Source organism: Phascolarctos cinereus, unplaced genomic scaffold (genome assembly GCF_003287225.1).
Source record: "Phascolarctos cinereus isolate Bilbo 61053 unplaced genomic scaffold, phaCin_HiC Scaffold_726;HRSCAF=1367, whole genome shotgun sequence".
Classification (NCBI taxonomy): domain Eukaryota; kingdom Metazoa; phylum Chordata; class Mammalia; order Diprotodontia; family Phascolarctidae; genus Phascolarctos; species Phascolarctos cinereus.
In genome coordinates, this window is record NW_027556098.1 from 211,858,644 (window position 1) to 211,873,044 (window position 14,401).

The 14,401-nt window shown below is 41.1% G+C and overlaps 1 long non-coding RNA gene across 4 annotated transcripts in view; it reads right to left on the minus strand.

Moving 5' to 3' along the window:
• LOC110211638 (uncharacterized) overlaps positions 1-13,828 on the minus strand; it is a 123,903-nt gene extending 110,075 nt beyond the window's left edge. For 3 of the 4 annotated variants that reach the window (XR_002325453.2, XR_002325451.2, XR_013483040.1), the window contains exon 1: positions 13,739-13,827. This is a non-coding gene — a long non-coding RNA (uncharacterized LOC110211638). Of the gene's footprint in view, positions 1-13,738 lie in introns of all 4 variants that reach the window. The other variant, XR_002325452.2, reaches the window with a different exon arrangement.
• Positions 13,829-14,401: the final 573 nt, after the last annotated feature.

Below are 14,401 nucleotides of genomic sequence, written 5' to 3' on the forward strand. Positions count from 1 at the left end.
CTGTTTAAACCTAACTTTATGTGACTAGAGATTGTTTGAACCCAGAATGTCTGACTTCAGTAATTCTCCAGGAATGTTAGAATTTTGGGTTCCTTCAGGTCCTGTATCCCCCCAAAACATTTATATTTAGGGTCCACTCACCCAGGTCTTGTCTTTTTGTCCACTCAAGCTTGTATTTTGGGTTCCCTTATGATTTGTCTTTGCCTAGATTTTATTGAATGTTTACATTTACTGATATCAATCTATTTTGTTTTCAAGCTACCCTGACGTGAAGGTGTCGCTGTCTAAATCCTATATAATGTAAACCTTCCAGAGCCTGGATGAGAGGGAGCCACACATTCCTTCTGGCTCATTCTCCTCTACCAAAGGATCTAATAAATTTCTTTCTAAAACTATTTCACATTTTTGGGATTCATTTTTTTGGGGGGGGGCTAGGCAATGGGTTAAGTGACTTGCCCAGGGTCACACAGCTAGTGAGTGTTATGTGTCTGAGGCCAGATTTGAACTCAGGTCTTCCTGACTCCAAGGCCGGTGCTCTATCCACTGTGCCAACAAGCTGCCCCGGGATTCATTCTTGTGACTAACAACTTAGGCAGAAGGGACTGGCCCAGGAAGGAGCAAAAGTGAGTACAGTGAGTGCCCCATTCCCAAATCAAAGGCTATTTCCTTGGCTGCCCATAGTTCATTTTCACCAGGGCCTCTTCATATTTTACATGCAGTTCTGGCGCCATGAGAGCCCGACTGGGCTCTAATGATCTTCCAAGCAAAATTTTCCAACAAAGAAAAAAATGATCCCAAAACATAGCTAGGTGGCTCAGTGGATAGACAGCTGGTTCTGGAGTCAGGAAGAGCTGTGTTCAAATCCAGCCTCAGAAACTTAGTAGCTATGTGACCATAGGCAAGTGACTTACTCTGTCTGTCTCTGTTTCCTCAACTGTAAAATGAGGATAAAAATGGCAGCTACCTCCTAGAGCTGCTATAAGAATCAAATGAAATAATATTTGTAAAGTAATTAACACAGTGTCTGGCATATAGTAGGCACTTAATAAATGCTCATTTCCTTCCTTCCAAAGAACTGATATGTTTTGGAAAGGTCATTGGACTTAGAGTCAAACAACATGGATTTGAATGCTGGCTCTGCTGTTTATTGGCTGTGTGACCTTGGGCAAGTCATTTAAACTCTCTATGACTCAGTTACCTCATCTGTAGCATGAAGGTCAGGACTAGGTGATCGTTAATATTTTTCTTTGAATGGCATAGTGGATAGAGCGTGGGACTGGTGCCAGTCAAATCCTGCCTCTGACACATAGTAGCTATATGGCTATAGGCAAGATATGGAGAACTCAGTTTCCTTGTCTGTACAATGGGAATTACTGAACATCTGCAGTGCCTGCCTCACAGGGCTAGTATGAGGCCCAAATGAAATGAAGTGTATGTAAAACTCTTTGAAAACCATGAAAGGCTTTATAAATGTCAGCTATTGCTCCTTCTAGCTCTAATCCTCTGATTCCAGCAGAAAGCTACTCCTCTACATGTTATATTATATGACAGGACTACTCTTTCTGTGTTGTGTTTGGTATAATACCAAGCATTCCCAATATAATGGGAATATGAAATTTAATTCCCAGTAATTCCCAGTGAAATGAGAATATGAAATTTAATAAACCTCCATTGAAAATCATGGCTCTGCCACCAGTTAGGTGACCTAAAAGGAATCGACTTCTCTGGGATCAACATTTCCCATTTATAAGATGGGGTTGATAATGCCTAATTTTCTAACTTCATAGCACTGCTGGGAGGATCAAATGGGGTAATATATGTAAACTGTTTTGTAACAAACTATAAAGTAGTATATAAATGTCAGCTCTCTGATTTCCTTAAAGATAATATGTGGTCCTTATAAATGTCTCTTTAATTTAACACTTTTCAGGAAAGTCTCCATACTTCCCTATTCAAGCTGATGCCAGATTGGAAAGAGATATTTTAACCATTAATCTTTGCTGATTAAAGTGAAACCAGAAATGAAATTGTTACCAACTGTATGCTAATTTTTGCTTTATCCTCTGGCAAGGGATGCTGGAATTTTTAGCCTCAGATACCTACTAACTCACAATGCCTTCGAACCAGTGGCAGGGAGTCAAGGTCTCCTTTCCCCCCGAGTCGAGGGTGTGAGCAGGGATTATTTCAGAGTCAGTCCAATAAAATATAAATATTAAGTCCTTGGCTGAGTTGTTTCTCTGCCATCATTCTTCACACCACCATGGCTGTCTCTCCTCTCAACTCTCCCCCCACACACTCCCCACCCAAGCTTATGGGCAGAACCTTAGAAAATCCCAGCTGAGTATTTAGAAATGTTTTACATAATTGCACATGTATAACCTATATCTGATTACTTACCATCTCAGGGAGGGGGAAGGGGAGAGAGCAAGGGAAGGAGAGAATTTGGAACTCAAAACTTTAAATAAAAATGGTTTTTTTTAAAAATCCCAGCTGAGTGACTGGCCTCTTCTCAGCATTGCACACAATGGCTACAGCATCAAAGTGGGTGTCATTCCCACACAACCCATCTGTATTACATACAGTACTGGGAGGGGAGTAAAATCTTCATGCCAATAAGCCACATCAATTCATCAATCAAAATGAATGCACGTGCTAATTAAGCTAGAGAAAATAAAAAAGGCATTTGTGTTGCAGGAGGGGAAGGGACCAAGAGAATCAAGGAGGAAGATGGGGAGTTACAATTCCAGTGAAGTACCAACTTGACAGGCAGAGTCTGAAGGCGGCCACAAATCCATGAGCAGAATATTTACAGAAATTTCCCTGGCTTTGAGGCTTTCTAGAACAATAGAAAGCAAACCTTCACCTGGGGAGAGGACAGGGTCCACTTGATAACCATACGCATTGGCCTGGAAGCTAGCAAACAGCCTCCCCCTCCCCCTTCTCTTGGCACCACCTTCCTCTGTTCTCCACGTGGCATTTTCCACCTTATCACTGGACCCAATGTTTTTTTTCTCCTGCTGCTGTGTATTGTTCTTTGTTTACTCCTTTTGTATTCTTTCCCCCTCCTTTCTCTATTTTTTTTCCTTAATTTTCATATTAACAGTCCTTCAGCTGTGTCTACTCACCATCAACACCTGGATGAGAAGTTAAAAGGCCCATTATCTGGGCGCTTTGTCTACATATCACCAATCATCCAGATACTTGGAAATATCTGCATATTTGGGGTTGCATAGACAGAACAGCTAGACAATTGATTGGATTGCTCTTTTTTTTTCTTTCTTTTGGGGTTGTGGCATGGAGGAAACATAATCTGGCTCTGTTACAGACTTGGTCCCCCTCCCCAGAACCCAACCAGATGTTTTTCGAGGGAGGACTAAGCCTGACCTAACATTCTAGAAGATTAGGAAACAGAAGAGAACATGAAGTTGAGGTTTCTTCTAACCTAAACAAACAACATAAACGTCTATAAGCCAAACAGTATGAAAAAAACTGCCTCTGATATAGGCTCACTAAATTTGGAATCAGGTGATTTGGATACAAATCCTGGCTCGTGCATTGCCTTGGGTGAATCAGTTCTCTCTGGGCCTCAGTTTCCTCATTTGTAAAATGAAAAAGTTGGACTAGATGATGATCTATAATCCTGGGGTCCTAGTGAAGGCAATGCTGATAACATTTTCCATAGCAGGATCACTCTTTCTCTGTCCTTGGTAGTATTATATACCCCTGTGCTCCAACTGTGCATATTTTTCAGGTACACTCTGTCCTTCCGAAGTCTACCCTGAGCAATGAGTCTGAAAAGACTGGGTAAATGACTGTAATATCTAACATTTTACTCAACCTCAACTCCCAAATCCCTCAAGCATCCCCATAAGGATGGCAGATGGCAAATTTCCTTATTCCCCTTTCCCAAATGGAGAAACTGTGGTATGGGCCTACTTAAATGCCATACCCATTGTCAGACAGTGAGTTAATAGTAGAGCTGAGAACTTTCCAGATCTTCCCCAAACTGGCCCCAAGGCTGTAAACTTGGAGCACAAGTGATGAAAACTCAGCTACACACACACTTTTTTTTTTCCAAGGGCAGACCATGAAAATGCTGAGATGAGCCAGTGTTGGTTTTATTCTGTGTAATAAACTGTTCTTTGCAAAGCAGTCAGTCCTGGGGGAGTTTCAAATCGCACTGCTTGGCTGCAGCTGTGGGTGTGGCCCCCTTCTATTAGAAGTCAACTCTCAGACCACAGCTGTGTCAGGCTGAGTACAGCTCTAAAATTTACATCTGGGCTGCACACTTTCAAAGTCACTCCCCAAACAAGTTGAGTCATTTTCACAAACCAGAATCTCCTACATAACAGGTTTGGGATTTTTTCTCCCCTTCTGGCTCTCATTTGACTGACTACCCTCCGTTTTTAGGGGTACCCCTTGCCCACTAGAACCTCCCTCACACACAAATAGGTTCCCATACTGAGTAGCTTTTAATCACTCTGATCATGGTCCCAAGAAGCAAGAAAGAAGAGATTTTTTCAAAGCAAAGAGGTGAGTAGTTTTCATCCTGTTATATGAGGCTGTGTGGTAAAGTGTCTAAAAGAGCTAGGCTTGACTCCAAGAAGGCTTGGGTTCAGATGCTACCTCTGGCACTTATTGCATGACCTTGGGCAAGTCAACCTCTCTGTACTTCAGAATTTAGCTTTAAGTAAATCATAGGGGTCTTTTTGGTTCCCCTTTATAATCTCATGGGATCACAAATCTAGAATTGGAAAAGACCGTTAGAAGTCATGTAGTCCGATATGGAAATACAATTTTGCACATAACCTACATCAGATGGCTTACCATTTTAGAGAGTGAGGGAGAAAATTTGGAACTCAAAATTTTATATAAAAAATGAATGTTAAAAATTGTCTTTACATGTAATTGAAAAAAATAAAATACTATTTAAAAGGGGAAAAAAAGTCACGTATGAGGAAACCCAGGCCCAGGGAGATTAAGTAATTTACCCAAGATCACACAGGTAGTAATTTAACAAGGCAAGATTTGAACCAGGTCCTCAGACTTTGAATACAGTGTTCTTTTAGTGGGCCAGCAGGATATTTTTGCTTCTAAGAGTCGGACGGGGCATATAGACAAAGCAGCAACAAACTGTAGGTCCTGATGTATTCCTCTTGGCCGCCTTAAACCCACAAAATCCTATAGATTTTTACACATTTTTGCAAAAGGTTTCTTTTAGCCCCCCTCCTCCTTTAATTCCCATTATAATCTTCCGTTTCTGAAGTGAAGACGAACACCCTGCCTCCCTGTATTCGGTTGATTTTGTATTATTGAGAAAGCTGCCTGGGGTCTGCAGTGACATTTTCAGACTGTCCTTCAAGAGCATCGTAACTGTGAAGGAGATGAGAGAATGTCACAACTAGTAATGCACTCCATCACGAAGCAAAAAGTATCACTAGACCAACTGGATCTCTGCGATAGCCACTTTAATTGGGCAATAAGAATTCCGTCAATGAATTCATCCCAATTGCCTTAGAGTCAGAAAGAACTAGCTGTTTCACGACAAGCTACCACTAGATGGCAGCATACGAAGTCAGTAAAGGAACGTTATTTTGCCGGGGAAAAGGCTGAAAAATGCTTCCTCTCCGTGTTTTCAGGAACTGGAGGAAGCTAGGCCTTTGTTTTGGGTGTGGTATGCTAAGGGAACTGAGTGGCTATTAAACTAGGCAAGTCAATGCCCTTTGCAGCACGAATAAGTCATCTTTAGCCATCCGAATTGTAATAAATCTTTTTGTTGGAACCCAGCTTATCTGGGGATGCCTCAGCTCGTCTGAGCAAATATATACAAAGCACCAGGCCCTGCTATCCAGGCCAAGCCAGCTTCTCCCACATCCATCCCTTCCTACTCAACAAATGAGGGATGGAAAGAGGCAGAGGGGAGGGAACAAAAAGAGATACAAGGGCCTGGAGACAGAAGGTGGGAAAGAAAAAAAAAAGAGGAATAGAGGAGCAAGTGAGGCAATGTGAGAGAACAAGAGTAAGCAAATGTGGGGAAAAAATTTGAAAATGCTTTCTTCAATGACATCCTCAGGTTGTTTTTTTTAAAGAGATTAAATTTATAAATCAATAAGTATTTATTAAGCACATATTTTGCACCAGTATACAGATTTAGAGTGAGAAGGGACCTCACAAGTACAACCCCCCTCCTTTTACAGATAAGGAAACTGAGGCCTAGGCAGTTAAATGACTTTCCTAAGGTCATACAGGTAGCAGCCTGAGACATCAAATTCCACATCCTTTCCATTCATTGTACCGCGATCCCCAGCGTCACACAGATTGTATTATCAGAGAAAGGATGTAAACACAGGCCTTCCTAACTCAGAGACCAGTTGTCATTCCACTACTCCATGTTGTCTGTTGTCCATAGAAGATGCGCTGTTGTTCATTCTTCACGTGACTTGAACACGAATTGGATCGAAGTGAGGCAGACTTGCACAAAGTCGTCACAGATTCATCAAAGTCCAGTGGCAGGACAAAAATCAAGATGACTGGTGATGGCCCAGGATACAGTGGAAGACCTTATCATCTTTAATGTCTGATCAAGCTCTAAGCACTCCACAGCACCTGCTTCAGCTGTCTTCATGGCCATTGGAACAAACTGTTCTCATCTGCCCATTCCACTGAGAGAAGTCTTCAAATGCTTGGGGTAGGCACCCCCCTAACTCACTGATGGGTTTGAGGCCTGTTGGTTATCCTCAATCTGATCTGGCCCATTGGCCATTGTGTCCATTGGATGCTCTTGGAGCCACAGAGTTCGGTGACAGACGGACCCCAAAGGTGGATGAGCAGCCCTGAAAAGGCCTTGGCAAGACCTCACACTAGGTGTGTTAGTCCTCCCTGAGTACCCCGTACACCCTTTAGAAGATATAGGCCAACAGCTATCATCCATGACTATTTGTCCAAAGATTTATTAGAACTTCATGTATAGGGAAAACTGTTTCCACACTGACAAGCTACTAGGGAGCTGTACTATACTATTGACAAACAAGCTTTCTTTCTCTCTTCTCGTTTGAAGAATAGCTAGTGGATTACAGATAAAATCACTTTGGCACTATTGCCTGAGGCCCAAATCTCAGTGCCACCATCATCAACGTCCTTCTGATTGTGTCTTGTTTCTCAACTTTTTTCTTTTACTGAGCTAGCAGGCTATATTTGCTTCTCTCTAACCACATAGGCCCTGATATATTCTTCTTTGTCTCCTTAAACTCACAAAATTCTATAGACTCTTATACATTTCTGCAAAAGATTTCTTTTAGTTTGCTTCACCTTTAACTTCCATTATAATATTCTATTTCTAAAGTGAAAAATACACCTTCCCAAGTGAAATATTTATAAAACACTTAGTACAGTATCTGGCATGCAGTAGGCCCTTAATAAATGCTTGTTCCCAACAGTTTGGCGGAAACTAAGTATAGACCAACATCTCACTCTATATACCAAGATAAAGTCAGAATGATATCATGGGCAAACTAGGGTGCATGGAATAGGTTACTTGTCAGATCTGCGGGTAAGAGAATTTACGACCAAACAAGAGACAGAGAGAATTACGAGATGCAAAATGGATAATTTTGATTATATTGAATTTAAAAGGTTTTGCACAAACAAAACCAAAGCAGCCAAGATGAGAAGGAAAGCAGAAAGCTGGGAAAAAACTTTACAGCCAGTGTCTCTGATAAAGGCCTCATTCCTCAAATATATAGAGAATTGAGTCAAATTTCTAAGAATACAAGTCAATCCCCAATTGATAAATGGTCAAAAGATATGAACAAGCAGTTTTCAAATGAGGAAATCAAAGCTATCTATAGTCATATGGAAAAATGCTCTAAATCATTGTTGATTAGAGAAATGCAAATTTAGACAACTCTCAGGCACCACCTCAAACCTATCAGATTGACTAATATGACAGAAAAGGAAAATGATAAATGTTGGAGGGGATATGGGAAAATTGGGACACTAATGCCATTTGAATTATAATTGTTGTTCCACTGTCGATGGAATTGTGAACTGGTCTAGCCATTCTGGAGAACAATTTGGAACATTGTCCAAAGGGCAATAAAGCTATGAATACTCTTTGACCGAGCAATACCACTACTAGATCTATATCCCAAAAATATTTTAAAAAGGGAAGTGAGGGAAGACATCTTTGTACAAAAATATTTCTAGCTGCTCTTTTTGTGGTGACAAAGAATTGGAAATTGAGGGGATGTCCATCAATTGGAGAAAAGCTGAACAAATTGTAATATATGATTGTAATGAAATGCTATTATGCTGTATAAGAAATGACAAGCTGGATGATTTCAGAAAAACCTGGAAAGACTTACATGAACTGACACAAAGTTAAGTGAGCAAAACCAGGAGAACATTGTACACAGAAGCAGCAATATTGTAAGGATGATCAGTTGCAAATGACTTAGCTATTCTCAGCACTACAATGATGCAAAACAATTCCGAAGGACTCATGATGAAAAATGCTATATACTTCTAAATTAAGAACTGATGGGGTCTGAATGCAGGTCAAAGCATACTAGTTGCATTTTTTTGTAGGTTTTTTTTTTTGGTCTGCGTTTTTTTTTCATAACATGACTAATATGGGAATATGTTTTGCATGATTGCACCTATATAACCTATATCAAATTGTTTACTGTCTCAGGGAGGAGAGAGGAAAAGGAAGGAGGGAGAGAATTTGGAACTCAAAATTTTAAAAATTGAATGTTAAAAATTGTTTTTACATACAATTGGAAAATATACATATTAAGAATAAGTAAATGCTTGTTCATGTCCCTTCTTCCCCAAGTGTTCTTTATGATTTTGTTCTTCTTTGAAGCTGGAAGGCCATCTTCTTCCAAGTATGAGGGCCCAATCTGCAAAAATGGGTCACTGTGTTGACTTAGAATGAGTGGCTGCTGATGGAGTACTAGAAAGAAGTGGAAAAGCAAGAGGTAAAGATTGAGGGTCATCAACAACTTTTGCTGGGCTAAACACAAGCACATTCCACGGCCTGAAGGCAGGGAAGAAGAAGGATAGCATTGTCTATCTGTTCTAAACACTGGCTTTGGGGTCCAAATTCTACCTATCACATCAGTACTGAAACAAACCAGGTACATTTACTATTTTATTTAAATTTATTTTGGTAGGCAGGGTGCTCCCTTAACTTCTAAGATAAATTGTTTAGTTTATCACATTGTTCAGTGTAGAACATTTGGGTATGTACAATGGTACCTTCTTTATGTTCTCCGGAATGGCTAGACCAGTTCACAATTCCACCAACAGTGGAACAACAATTATAATTCAGATGGCATTAGTGTCCCAATTTTCCCATACCCCTTCCAACATATATTTGATGCAGTTATCAAAGTACATGAGATACAGAATCTCAAAAATGAGAGAGAGTAAGAAATGACCTGGCATTTTCTCCAGCTTGTCATAAGCTCCATTTTGAAAACCAGCATTTTTGCCATTGATGATTAGGACTCCTGCCACTGACAAATGTGGAACTGGACCAAGTCTAACATGCATGTTGAGAAGCAATAACCCTGTCCCTACAGTGGTTCTCAAACTGTCTTCCCCAAAACTCTGGAATGATGAACCAAGGTTATCCATGAAGAAAAATCAGGAGTAGCAGGCAGCACACACAAAAAACCCACCTGCATTTTCTGTGTATCATTTGGACACAATATATGTGTTCAACAAACATAGATATCTTTTACCCATAGAGATCAGTAAAAGTATATCATGTTAGCAAAGAGGTGGCTTTTCTCGTTCTTGGATCAATCATTGAAACCCAGAATGTTGAAAATGCATATTGCAACAAATGTTCATCAGCTTTATAAAACACCAATAAATTACAAATAATCACATCTTGTTTTAATAAGTCAGTTATAATATTAAATTCAGAACAAAAATGATCCAAAGACATGTATTTTTTTAAAAAATAGCCTTAAGTTAATTGGTACCATTACTAGGCATTTAAAAGAATCACGTTAGATTTTGTTGCAATAGTTCCTGACAAAATTTTGTTTAAAGTGAAGCATTTTGCCAAATGTTTAGTAAAGGGTTTTGCCAAATACTTGAGAATCATTGCTCTAACATGTGAATTCAACATATGCTTATGGCAGAGAACATCAGATTTTTTTTTCAGGAGCCTGCATGCAATACAAAATGATCTTCCTCTATGATAGAAAATACTAATATAAGGTCAAGTCTTTACCACTTACTAGCTGTGTGACCCTGGGCAAGCCATTTAACCTTCTGAGCTTCCCTTTCCTTATCTACAAAATGGGGATTATAATCAGAGCTCTACAGCTGGGACTAGAGAGGTGGGGGAATTGGGGCTTTGCCTCAGGATGCCAAAATTATTGTTATTGTTATTTTTGAAAAGACTCAGTCTCCCTATCTCACCCAGGCTGAAAATGCAAGGGCTGCTCACAGATTCCACTTGCAGGAGAGCTGGTTTCTGCTCTGTTTCTGACCTGGGCTTGGGGCTCACCATATTAATTCTGAATCTAGTGCAGTCAGGTAGAGAAGCCACTGCACCTTAGAACACAGAGCCCTAGAGATCCACCAGCCTCACCCTCCTCAGTAGCAAGGATTATAGCATATGCACTACCGCGCCCAGAAGTACTTATATTCCTTCAGCTTATCCTAGAACCTAGAATTAGTGAAACTAGGAAGCTATTCTAGTCTATTCCCCAGCAGCCTCACCCCGGTGAGTTCCTCCTTGGCTTGCCCTGTCCTGCCCACTCCCCTGGTGGCAGTTATCCCCTCTCCAGCAGAATTGGCCTCCAGATCTCTGAACCACTGGGCTGGTATCCCTGCCTCAGGGACAGCATCCATGGCTCTTTTCATCTGTAGACCTTGTGCCCCAGGATCTGAGATCTCTCACCCGGGAGCAATGGAAAAATATGCCTTTGGATTTGGAATCGGAAGACCTGGGTTTAATTCTCAGTTCTTCCACTTACTGCATGTATAGATGAAGCTTACGGTCCTTATAAAGTTTCTCAAAATGTCTCCTCTAGAACCCTGGAATTCTATGTACCAGGGGTGTCCATGAAAAAAAAAAAGTCTGTAGTAGTGGGCAGGTATACACAGAAAATCCACCCTTATCTTCTGTATGTGTTCAGGCAAATTATTTAACCACTCTTGGCCTAAGTTTTCTCTTCTGTAGAATTTGGAGGCTGGAGGTCCCTTCTAGTTCTGGATATATAATCCATGATGTTCTTTTCATCCTACTCCAATTGAATTACTCATAAAAATTTTATTTGATGGGCCTTTTATCCTAGACATACATACCAAAATCATGAATCATGAGTAATCTGAACTCTTGAATGATCCATTTCACAGTGGTGTTGTATAGAAGTACTTTTGGAAAAAAGGAAGGAAGGAAGGAAGGAAGGAAGGAAGGAAGGAAGGAAGGAAGGAAGGAAGGAAGGAAGGAAGGAAGGAAGGAAGGAAAGAAGGAAGGAAGGAAAGAAGGAAGGAAGGGAGGAAGGGAGGGAGGGAGGGAAGAAAAGAAAGAAGAAAGAAAAAGGAGAGTGGGAGGAAGAGAAGGAGGGAGAGAGAAAGAGAGAGAAGGAAGGAAGGGGATGATGGAAGGAAGTAAGAAAGAAGAAAGGAAAAGAGAGAGAGAAGGAAATAGGGGGAGGGTGAAAGGAAGAAAAAAGGAAAAGAGAGAAAGAAAAGATAGAAAGAAAGAGTGAGCAATTGATAAGCCCTTACTGTGTATCAAGCACTATGCTAAGCATTGCAGATGCAAAGATTAAAAAAGTGATAGTCTCTGTCCTCAAGAAACCTATATCCTAATAGGAAAAGAACCACATGCAGAAGAGAGGTGACCAGTGAAATGAACTTTAGCATCAGCAAAATGGAAGGTAGGATGAGGGCTGGGGGAAGTGGGGGAGAGGGAGAGACAGGGAGTTGGTGAGATGTTCTGGGTGAGTGGTTGGATAGATGAATAGGGTGTAAAGCTCAACAATGATCTGATGTCTAACACTAGCCAATAGATGCCGTGGGTTTTGTTGGCTGGTTTGCACACATTTGGTCACTAATCAACAGAAAAGGGCCTAGGGCTGGGACTCCAAAGATGAACAGATTAACTTCCCAGGATCAGGGCGTAGATTCAGCAGGACCCTGTTATGGAGGTTATCAGAATCAGGTAGAGATGGTGAATTGGTCTGGGTGGGAAGGCTGGGTGGCTGAATAGGATGCAAATTCTACAGATGTAAGTTATCATTATTATTCTCATGGAGCAATAGAGTGGTGTAGTCAGCTAGAAGATCACCTCTGGAGTCAGGTGCCCCTAGCACGAAGTGGCTATGTGACCTGGGTAAGTTAACCAGCTCTCAGCACCCCCAGGCAATACTCAAAGACTACAGAGAGTTTCCAACAAAGATGCTTCTTACGCTGGACCACAGGTCCAGAAAGCCTCCCCCATCCTTCCAAATATTATTACCCAAAGATTTTTTTGGTGTAACTTACCAGAGTGGTGTCAAGCTGAAATAGAAACACTAAGCCTTACCTAAGGATCCCTGCCACCATGTATTAAGGTAGAAAACTATATATTAGCATTATCTATGTGCTATTTTATGTATTTTTTAAAAAATTTATCAATTACAACTGAATCTAGTTCTGCTGGGAGTGTTGTGGGATTCAATGCCTCTGATTTACAACACTTTTTTAATGTTATCTATTGCTTTCATTTCACCTTTACACTGACTTTTTCTTTTCTTTGTATTTGGTTTTCTTTTCCCCTGGGATGCAATCAAAACAGAGAAACTCAAGATACACTTTATGATTTAAAAAAAAAAGAAGTTATCAACATGAAAGTCAAATTATACCAGTAATGGAGAGGGAGCTGTCCTGTTAAGACTGGCTCATGTAAGTGAACTCATGCTCTGCATGTTCAGTATGACCACAGTGAAATATAAAGCACGCGTGCAGATAATGAGGAATACAGGTTACCAAGTTATTTTCAAAACTTTGCTTCCTATGGTCAGTTCTTTAGGTCTCTCAGTTGGAACCATTGCTATATGGGCTGGATAAAATACTGCTTGGTTCCAAACTATCAAATAGCAGTATGAAAATATTTGGAATAGATTTAGTTCTCCTAAAAGGTGACAGATTGATAGACCATGGAAAAAGCAGTTCAGCCTCCCAGAAAGGTTGCTTCATGAGAAATAGACCCAGACCTGCTCCAGGGGGACACTGGGCATTCCCAGACATGGAGGTGCGGGGGGGGGGGAGATGAAGCAGAGCTGGTTTCCTACCCCTTCCCCCATTCCACTTGAATAATTACAGAAAGTAAGAGTGGGGTAACAGAAGTAATGAGGTGCTAATGTGTTCGACAAAGTGCAAAAAGGTGCCTACACCTTGTGACCCCTTTACAAAGTGTGAAGAAGATTCTCTGATGAGCCAGGGTGGCCTGCCATGGGGGCTAAAGATTGACCGCGCTCTTGGTGGTTTTTAAAAAGCTAAGCTCCCCCAGAACTGGGGAATGTCCAGACAGGAGAGCTCTGTACAGCATGATGCCAGCTCCTCTCCTACAAGGCAAAGGAGGAGTGGGGGTGGGAGGGGATGTTTCTCTCTACATTCACCCTTCCCATCATTCTTGGTGACATGGAAAATCCTCACCCAGTAGGAGAAAACACATCCATGAGGGAGCACAGTTGGTTGGGACACAAAGCAGCTTCAAGGCACGTACCTCTGGCAGCACAGAAGAGATTTAACCAGTAATTCAAGAAGAATTCGCTTTATCACTTGGGAGCTGAGCTACTGAGAGAAGCAGGCCCAGAGAGCCCAGCTGAATCACTCGCCCACCGGAGATGCTGTACCTGGGGTATCATTAGGACACCACTAGAAAAGAGAAAACATCAGCTCTCCCCTTCAGTCCCGGGAACTCTGTATCTTTGTGGAAGACTGTGCCCTAGCTTTATGGGGGAAAGTTTAATAGCTACTCTTCTTACTAGGCCATTTTAGCATATGCCTTTGCTTTGAGCTAATTGTACCTAATATTTAACTATTTAACTGGTGGAGATTCATGACTGAGTTTTTGGAGTGCAGACCCACAGAAAACCTCTGAACTCTGGTTAGAAGCTACTCTCAGGGCAACCCAACCTGTAAATAGCTCCCAAAGAAGGTGGTTTATTCGCTTTCAGGAATTCCCACTTTTGATGAAATGAAGTCCAAGGTCATCTTTCTTCACTGGTTCATGGTAGTCATCTAAAAGTCATCTTGGATAAACTGATAGAATCACAAAACCAAAAGTAGCCAAAACTATGCCTGGGGGAAAGTTTGGAGGAAGGAAGAGTAATTCAGAGGAAAGTTTGATCATAAGGGTGGAGTAGAGAATGTGAGAATTCAGAGG